The sequence below is a fragment of the Schistocerca piceifrons genome, chromosome X (genome assembly GCF_021461385.2).
Source record: "Schistocerca piceifrons isolate TAMUIC-IGC-003096 chromosome X, iqSchPice1.1, whole genome shotgun sequence".
Taxonomy (NCBI): domain Eukaryota; kingdom Metazoa; phylum Arthropoda; class Insecta; order Orthoptera; family Acrididae; genus Schistocerca; species Schistocerca piceifrons.
The window spans coordinates 450079265-450089308 of record NC_060149.1 but is presented as its reverse complement, the minus strand read 5'-3'; the positions used below and the strand labels follow the sequence as shown (position 1 = coordinate 450089308).

Sequence of the window (10044 nt, the reverse complement as noted above, 5' to 3'; positions counted from 1 at the left end):
CAATGAACTGCAGGCCAGCGTAGAAAAATGACAGAAAGTACAGGCATCTGTCTTGTACGATGAGGTTATTGGAAGTTGGAACGACGCTATGAAAAGTGCCTAACTCAAAGCAGTGACAATTTAAGGAAGTAGCTGGAAGGTGCAGCAAACTGCTGCAAATAAAACATTTTTGATTTTCACCATAATTTCCATTTCACGACGGATCGGACCTTTATTTTCGAATATTCCTCTCATTAGTCCTGCAGAAAAAGTGAGCATGATCTTTTTTTAGGAAATTTTATGCAGTTACATTTGGCACTGGGATACGTTTTTTGCTGTAGGCCAGAGTTCTCGAGCTATTCAAGGAAAAAACGCCTTTGAAGGTCACTTTTGTACGTTTTTCTTGAATAATTCGATAACCATCGCCTCTAATGATAATGTATTCCAGTACATAATTTACATACAAAAATTTCCTACAAAAAGATGCAGTTCACTTTTTTCCAGTATGACAAATAATTTTCGCGAGAGACTATGAAAATCTTGTGAGTGGTATTTGAAGGTGTTGCGGGTTGCAGAAAACCCATAGGCTGGAGCAGCTGAATCACCCTCTACGTACAAAATTGGATGACAGACACCGTGGTAGCATATTGCAAATTGTATCATAACGAGGTAATCGAACTGGGTGTCAGTTTCTCTCCATTTTCACACGTTATGGTTGTTTCCTAGTGTTTGGACATCATCGTCTATTATTAACAAAAGCAATTTTTATCGTCCAGAATTCTGCTACTCGTGGAGGTATTTAGAGCAGGCTGTGGAAGTCTCTGCTGCCAGTGTTTTCAGCTGAAGCTCTGACGGGCTCATATAACTCCCCTCACACATGGCAATGTGCGCAAATTTCGTGCGCTACCCCTTTGCGCTTACGGTGCGCGGAAACGACGGCGCCGGCCGTGTTTGCAGATAGAGGCGGTGGCGGCAGGTGGGAGGCAGACGGAGTGGGAGGTGTGGGCGGAGGGGCGGAGAGGGTAGCGCCGGCGGCGCAGGCGCGGTCCCGCGCGCCGGTCAGCGACTACCGCCGGCGGCCGCCGGCCACTGCACAGTCGGCGTCCACCCGCCAGAGCGACCGGACGCCGAGGGAAGAAGCTCCGCTAGCAGCCGTCACTACTGCCGCCGCCGCCGCCGCAGCTGCTGGTACCAGTCGGGGTGAGTAACCCGCGCGCTTTCCCTCCGCGGCCTCTGCTGCCTCTGGCGCCGGCGCGGTCTATTGATTCGGTGTTGGTCGCTTCCTCGGCCCGTAGCAGGCGGTTTCCCGCCGTGTCTCAGTAGCCGCCGGGTGTCGCACGCGCCCCCGCCTCGGGTAGCGCGTACCCGCCCGCTCGCCGCGCTTTCTGTGTTTTCGTCTCATTGTCGTTCTCGCTCTGACTGCTCGCGCCGCAGACGAGACAGATATCAATCTCTAGTCGAATTTGTAAAACCGGGATCTGATGCGTTAGAATGCGTTTTAATAAGTTGTTTGTTTACAACTATTTCTACTCTAGTCTTGGACATTACACGCTTTTTTCTCGAACACAGAGCTTGCACTCTGCACAGTACGCTGATTAACAATTTCCTTCACTATATTTTCCGCTTAAGAATTAACATCTTCAGCGTAAGACGACTCCCGAAACCGAACTAGTTGCCACTTTATTATAAAATTGTAAGGGGCACGAAAAAATTTATTTTCAACCTCCCATGCTATAAGGCGTGCACTGTGTCTGTATCGGTTTATTTACTCCTTGGACAGAAATTTTAGAAAACTAATTAGAACAAAGTTTTCTTTTCGTGAGAATAATAATTGTCCATCATAAAACTTTCTAATTACTGAAATATGTTTGGGGAGACAATATTCCTTCTTGCAACTATTTGCATATAACGTTTCCATTAGCAATATGTATAATGTTCCATTTTTATGTTGAATGCTGTGAAATATTGCATGTACGTCTTTTTTTCAGGACTTCATCAGATGTCTGCACGCTACGTCGTATACATGTCAGGTATCTGGTAATACTGATTTTCAGCACACCACTTTCAAAGCAACACGCCGTCGACTCTGAACATAAATATATTGTTCTCTGTACATGTTGTTTATGGTTATGTTATCGCTTGATTTTGGCTGAGTTTGGAAATCAAATAACTTACAGCTCCATCATCTTAGAAGATCTCCATGACGTCCAGCCCGTCAGACTACACATGGACCGAAATTTTACTACAATTCCAGCAATACATGGGCCGCACTACAGCAACAAATGTCTCCCGATTATCGAGAGACTTGCCGTAAGCAGTTTTCTCACGCCCAGCAAAGAATATCATTCTTTGCACGTGGAAAGAAGCGGTATCGCCTAATGTAATCATATCTCTGCCAGTGCGAATGCAGCTATCGAACACATTTTAATGAAATGCAGTGTCACTACAAATAAATAATCTTAAAGTTTACTTTCAACTCACGTCAGAGCCTGCCTATTCCAGTTATAAATATTTATCTACACTGTCATACGTGTTTTTGCACATAATGTCTGCACATCTTACAAGTATTTTCGATAATACTCATGTTAATATTCATTTTATTGGCTAGACCATACATCAAAGAAAAAGTCGTTCAAAGACACATTGTTGCAAGTAATACTTATTTTCAAAGGTCTTCATCAATACCATACTGTCAGTTTCGAATACAGTACTTCCTGCTGCAAACACATTAACATCACAAAATGTTTTTTGCTGCTGCCTAAATTCACATTTGTAGTTGATTTAATCTTTTATTTATGTTTAGATTTACTGAAAATACATCTATTATAAGTTTCTACAGAGTCTATCTTGTCGCAAAATATTGACCTTAAATGCAACAGATATCAATGTTCGAAGAGTCCAGCCCTATGTTTCCCAAAAACGTGAATTCAAACATCTAGACTGATAATCAAATGAAAACGGCAACAAGGTTACACAGCAGAAACGTCCGTATCTGTCTGACGTGTTACGGTACTTAACTTCAATGACGTAGTGGTGATACGTATCAGAATATTTCTCACTGCCAGAATGTTCAAACCCCGACTCAAACAAGCCCAGAAGCTAGTATCGGCACTCACAGCTGCGAAAAGAATATATTGTTTACAACATACTTAGTTTGAGAAAAAATAATGGTTTGTTCTTGGGCAGAAACAGATTGACAGAGTGAGTGGAAGGATTTAGTAGAGTTGTCGTTAATAGGAAACGTTCCTTCGCCTGAGACCGTCTTATGTCAAATCATTCGCCAGGCAGAATAACAATTACAGGTTTCCGCATTTCTGTCGTATTGCAAGTAATTTGGGTTTGTATACCTACGAATATTTTGTGTTTCATATCTAAGTGTACACGCTGCACTGTGTGTATGTATTTTAAGTGTGTCATTAGGTTTCCCTGAATAGGTGCAAAAACTAAATGAGAAGACATGCATAACCCTGGTGTCAATACTTAGTCTCTTATTGTGACGGGACGCTCAATGCTCCAGCAACACGCTGTATGCCCCTGTTCCAGAACATTCCACTAGTTTCGGAATTCTGGCGTTTCAGTAGAAATAATATCTCACATTTTCTCTTACTTCCCAGGAGGATATCTATGATAAAACTTCTTTTCACGACTTCTGTTCAGGCAACATCATCCCGTCTATAGATTTCACGTCATACGACTTTTTTTCAATCTGGCGACGATTGAAATAGACTGCAGATTGCAAAAAACGCAACCAAATATGAACCAATAGTTCTACTGGTGAATTATTTTTCAATAAAGAAAAAAAGTAACTTTCCACGAAAAAGTTCCAAGAAAGTTGACTCACAAGGGGACCGCACCTGCTCGTCATCATCGGTTTCGTGGAAATTTGATGGTACATAGTAGGGATTGGCTACAAATAAAAGTGACAGATGATCAAGAGTTTAGAAAAAAAAAGCATTTTTTGCGCGGGTCGAATGAGACATAATCCAGTTGAGGTAGCATGGTTAAGGTCTTTGTAACGACTGCTATAGCATCTGAGTAGTTGTAACAAAAACTATGACTAAAGAAGGAACGTTTTTATAATATTCAGACCGTTTGAGCATCAAGCCTTGTTTTCATTTACACGTTATTTCAAGATATCCCCCAACTGTCTTTTTCGGATGTGCTAAGAGCAGAGCTCTGTTGTTTGGCGTACCTGAGGAAGACAGCTAAGAAACCAATTGAAATATCGTCTAAATGAATAGATTGACTTGGCTGACAACTAGAAACGCTGAAGGTTATTTTGAGAAGGTATTCCAACGATCAGTATTACTCAAGTTCTTGATGAACAGCGCCCTTAGCTACAGTCATGGTTACTACTTTAGAAGAAAATGTACATGTTTACAATAAAAACCATGTTTTACTAACACTTCTGAGCAGAGGTATGGAATCAGTGTAAGAGACCACTTTCAGTCTGTGGCATTAAGAAGGGGCCTACTCGTCATCACCGACTTCCTCCAAATTTATAGTGTGTTGGGGTATGGCCGATAAATAACAGAGACAGAAGTAGAAGCTCTAGAACAGTATTTTTGGCGTGCGTCACACATGGTGTGAGCCATTTATGTTATCGGAGTTTCCAGGCATCAGCTGGAGCAGCGGAAAAATTACAGACTGGTGATCCAAAAGTCATGGGGTTGAGTCCCTCACCAGAATTCTTCTTAATTTTGAATATTTTTTTGTTACTTAAATTGCTAATAAACGTAAATAATGCTCATCATGTTATATTCATTAATAATTTCATAGAAGACGTAGGGAGGATTATCAAAGAGATATTTGGGATTGAAAATAAATTTCCTACAGAAGGTTGTGTTTAAAACGTCCACAGGTATTCTGTGAGTAACTTCCCATGGAGGGATTCTAATTACAGCGTACAGTACGCCGTATTACGTTAGTTTAATTTTGACCATCTAGCAATCTTTAGAAACTGCACATGAAGAATAGGTTCCCGGTGAAGATGCCGAGAAAATTACCGTTGCCTCTGTTTTTACAGTGAATATCACCCCAGCACGTGCAAATCTGCATCTGCAAAATAATATTTAATTTTGTGTACTAATTTCTCTTGTACTCCTTACAATCCTTCCCTTGAAACGGATTTGAATTCACAAATTTTCCTTAGTGTTTTCTTTCCATACCTTTTATCGAAATATTAATAAATACAATGTACTGAACTTTATTTCGGTTCACGTGCAGTGGGAGTAAAGTAAAAATTGAAAATACAATATTTTCGCTTCGGGTCTCTACCGCGCGACCCTCGGATTAACGTTGTCTACCCTTTCTGCTGCTTTACCCATACACAACGGTAATCGCATGGTCGTGGGGTCCAGTCGCTATGCGGTAAAACATTTCCTCTCACTGTTTACGTTACTCATGCTGCACATAATACAAAATACTAATCAATATATTTTATTTAATATTTTCATAAAAGACACGAGAAGGAAGGACAAAGAAATATTTCGGATTTGAAATACGTTTCTAGGAATGGATTATAAGCCGTACACGAGAATGCCGTGCATAAAACTAGATATTTTTATTCTTCTACACGTGCAGATTTGCACGAACGGGGGTGATGTTCACCGTAATAACATGAAGAGCAGTAGTTTTCTCGCAATCTTCACCGGAAAAACTATTCTTCACGTGTAACTGCCGATGATGGCTCGAAGATCAAAATTAAACTAACATAATACGAAATTCTGTACGCTGTGTTTAGAATACCTTCATGGCAAGTCACCTACAGAATCCTCGTGGACGTTATAAGCACAGTCTTTTGTAGGAAATTTACTTTCAATCTCAAATATCCCTTCGGTTTTCCTGTCCATGTCTTCTATGAAAATATTAATAAATACAATATCTTGAGCATTATTTAAGTTTATTTGCTGTTTAATTAACGCAAAACATTAAAAATTAAAAATAATTCCGCCGAAGGACTCTACCCCACGACCTTTTGATCGTCAATCTGTAATTTTTCCGCTGCACCAACTGATGTCTGGAAACTCTGCTTTCATATATGGCTCATTCCTTGCCCGACACGCGCCAGAAATTCTAATTTTACGAAACGATTGGCCATATGTAGCTCCCTCTTCTGTCTCTTTCATTCCTGGCCAAGCCCAGCATATACCTTTCATTTGGCTGAAATGGGTGATGACGATTAGGTAACGTCCCTTTCTTAGTGCCACGGACTTAAAGTGGTCTCTTACATTGGTTCCAGACCTATTCTCACAAGATTTCGTAACACATTTTTTATTGGAAACGTGTACATTTTCTTCGGAAGCAGTTTTACGTCACCGTATCTAAAGTCGCTTTTCATCAAGAATTATGATAATACTCATGTAATCTCCAGAAATGCTAGTTGTCAGCCAAGTTAATCTGTTCATTTACACGATATTTCGATTGGTTCCTTAGTTGTCTTTTTGGATATGAAAAACAACAGAGCTCTGCTCTTGCCCCATCTGAGAAGGAGAGTTAGGGAACATATTGAAACAACATGTAAGTGAAAGTATTAACTAGACTTGTAGCTCGAATAATCCGAATATTATAAAAAATGATTCTATTTAGTCAGAGTCTTTAATACAGATTATACAGCAGTTGGTCCAAAGACTCTTAGAGATTCTGCGAGAAACTGTCTGGAAATCCCACCTCAAATGGCTCATGCCTCGTTCGACCCGTGCAAAAAATGGCATTTTTTTCTAAACGCTTGACCATTTGGAGCTCCAACTTCCGTCACTTCCATTTCTCGACAAGCTTAGCACATGCAATCGATTTGGACGAAATCGGTGATGACGAGTTGGCGCAGCTCTTTTATAAATGCATTTTTTCGTGGAAAGCCTTTTTTTAATGAAAAATGGTTCAGAACTAAAACTGCCGGTTTATATTTGGATGCGTTATTTACAATCCGTAGAATGGAAATCGTGCTGTTTCTTGCACCGACTTCTACTGGAACTGTCTGAGCCAATTCGTTACGTGTTCTCTTTAGCCTAATTAAACTATCCATGGAGAATCACAACACATTTCTCACAATGTATTATACTTCACTTACCTGTACAAAATCGTACCGATGTCGCTCACATAGCTGACAGAAGTACGCTCCAGCAAACCAGTTGAAGGTGGCTTGTACAAAAAAGAAATGTATGTATAACGCAAAACGTTCATGCTACAAATTTGAGCACGCCTTTATTTTCTAGTTATCAGTGTTTGTTGTGAGAGTAAACCTGGAATTCTAACCCAAGACAACAACACGCTTCAAATGGTTCAAATGGTTCAAATGGCTCTGAGCACTATGCGACTTAACTTCTGAGATCATCAGTCGCCTAGAACTTAGAACTAATTAAACCTAACTAACCTAAGGACATCACACACATCCATGCCCGAGGCAGGATTCGAACCTGCGACCGTAGCGGTCTTGCGGTTCCAGACTGCAGCCCCTTAACCGCACGGCCACTTCGGCCGGCGATGCCTAGGTTACGTATGTCTTCTCTTTTTGTTTTTGCAGCTATTCAGAGACAGCTAACGATACACATAAAATATATACACACAGTGCACCGTGTACAGATATGAAACACGAACAAATTTTATTCGTAATATACAAACCCAAACTACTTGCAGTACGACAACAATGCAGATATCTGTTATTATGTTTTGCCTGCCGAATGATTTGAAATATCACGATTCTTAATCAAAGAAATGTTTTCTGTTAACAGCAATCCTACTAATTCCTTCTGCTCAGTCTGTCAATCTATTTCTGCCTAAGAACAAACCAATATTTTGCCTGAAACTACGTACGTTGTAACATTATAAGGTTTTCGGAGCCGTGACTGCAGATACCGGCTTCTGGGCGTGTTTGTGTCGGGGTTTGAACATTCTGGCAGTGAGAAATATTCTGACAAGCATCACCATTCCCTCGTTGAAGCTAAGTACCATAACATATCAGAGAGTTATGGACGATTCTGCCATGTAATCTTCTTGCTCTCTTAATTATCACTCTAGTGTTTCAGTTCACATTTTTGGCTAACATAGGGCTGGTGTCATCGAAAACTTTTAAAAATATCATTTTAAGTTCAGTATTGGACGACAACATAGAATCTGTATAAAGTTATAATAGATGTATTTTCAGTAAATCTAAACGTAAATAGTAGACTAAATCAATTACGAATGCAGAGTCAGTCGTCAGCACAAAAAAAAAAAAAATTTGTGATGATAATTTGCCTGCAGCACCAAGTGTTCTATTCGAAACTGATAGCATGGTACCGATGAAGATGTCTGAAAATATGCACTACCTGCAACAATCCATCTTTGGAAGACATACTACGTTGTTTGCTGATGTATGGTCTAGCCTCTAATAACGTTGTGTACTGTTTCTGCTGCGCCAAACGTACACAATGGTAATCCAAGGGTAGTCCAGTCTAGTCCCTACGTATAAATTCTTTTATTTTCAATTTTTATGTTACTCACCCTGCACATAAACGGGAATAATGCTGGGTACATTGTATTCATTTACCTTTTCGTAAAAGGCATGAGAAGGAACGGTAAAGACAATGTGGGATTCCAAATACTTTCCATGAAGGGATAGTAAGGCGTACAGCAGATCGTCATATATGAAATTAGATTTCATTCTTTTGCAGGTGCTGATTTGCATGAGCTGGCTTCACCAGGAGCCTATTGTTCGCGTGCAGCTGCCGAAGATTGCTCGAAGGTTAAAATTAAACTGACGTAATACCATATCCTCTACGCTGCAGTTGGAATCTCTTCGTGGAAGTTACTTGCAGAATACTCGTGGACGTTGTAAATACAATCTTATCAAAAAAAAATTATTTTCAATCCAAAATTTTCCTTTGCTTTCCCTTCCCATATCGTCTATGAAAATATTAAAAAATACAATATCTTGAGTATTAATTAGATTGAAAATTAAAAAGAATTACAATGAGGGACTCAACCCCACAACCTTACAAGATGCACAAAATGTAACACTCGTAGAAAGCCTCATCGTTCAACAATATTTTCCATGTGCGTCGCTAAAATTTGCATTGCACGAATGTCATTGATATAATGAATTCCTTTTTATTTAAGATAACGCAGTTTATATGTATTATATCAGCATAAAAAATTGAATCACGTATCTCATAAATTGAAGCTACAGAAAAGTACGAAATGTAGAGATCCCTTTAGTGGAAAATCATACTTTTTCGCATATTGTAGATTCTGTGGGGGCTGGACGCCGCCCGGAAATAAAATCATTCCTTGTTTCGGTCAGCTGATGCCAAAGAACCGGATCGCAGGATTCTGTTCGCAGTCACCTTCGAAATCTGTATTTTATGAAACGATTCCCATAGGATCTCCCCGTACTACGTTATATGATTTTCCTTATACTAAATGTAGTGTTAAAATTTTTTCGCCATATTTGCATGCATCTGTACTTGCCTTCTCTCTCTCTCTCTCTCTCTCTCTCTCTATCTCTGAGTGTGTGTGTGTGTGTATGTGTGTGCGCGCATGTGTGTGTTGGTGGGAGGGGTGGGAGGGGGTTCTCAGATAACCGCATCACTAAGCCGCTGAATTATGAGGCATTAGGTATTCATATGTCTCCCGCTTCCTGTCAGGCGAAACGAACGGCTGGCAGTTCGTGTCTGAATACGTGGCTCATATTAAAGAATGTTGGCCCTCGGGGTTTGTGCTCTCGAGGTTCGCTACGAGCTCCCGATGCGAATGTTGAACGAGGGTGAATACAGAAACGAGCAGACTACTGAAATGAGACAAGGATCGCTGTGAAATAAGAAATGAGTTTCACCAAATTTTCTCGTGACACACATTAAAATTTGAACGAAGCAAAAAGAGAAGGATAAGCGGTATGTCAGGACTTGCAGTATTCCTCTTCTTATAGATTTTCGCGTTAAGCTGGACGGTTTACACCGTGAAAAGAGAAGACCATTTTATCTCAATAGCGACAAGGTCTTCTCTTAAATCTTTACATCGGATAATTTTTCCTCCAGTGACAATAAAAATAGAGGAACTAAGTACTGGGCCATGGCATAGAACTGCGTC

General features: G+C 40.2%; 1 protein-coding gene across 1 annotated transcript in view; it reads left to right on the top strand.

The window, feature by feature from the left end:
* Positions 1–1083: 1083 nt before the first annotated feature.
* The window catches only part of LOC124721953 (thrombospondin type-1 domain-containing protein 7A-like), a 1225854-nt gene continuing 1216893 nt past the window's right edge, over positions 1084–10044 (top strand). Inside the window, exon 1 of the mRNA XM_047247119.1 lies at positions 1084–1179. The gene's annotated coding sequence lies outside the window, so the exon portion shown is untranslated. The remainder of the gene's footprint in view (positions 1180–10044) is intronic.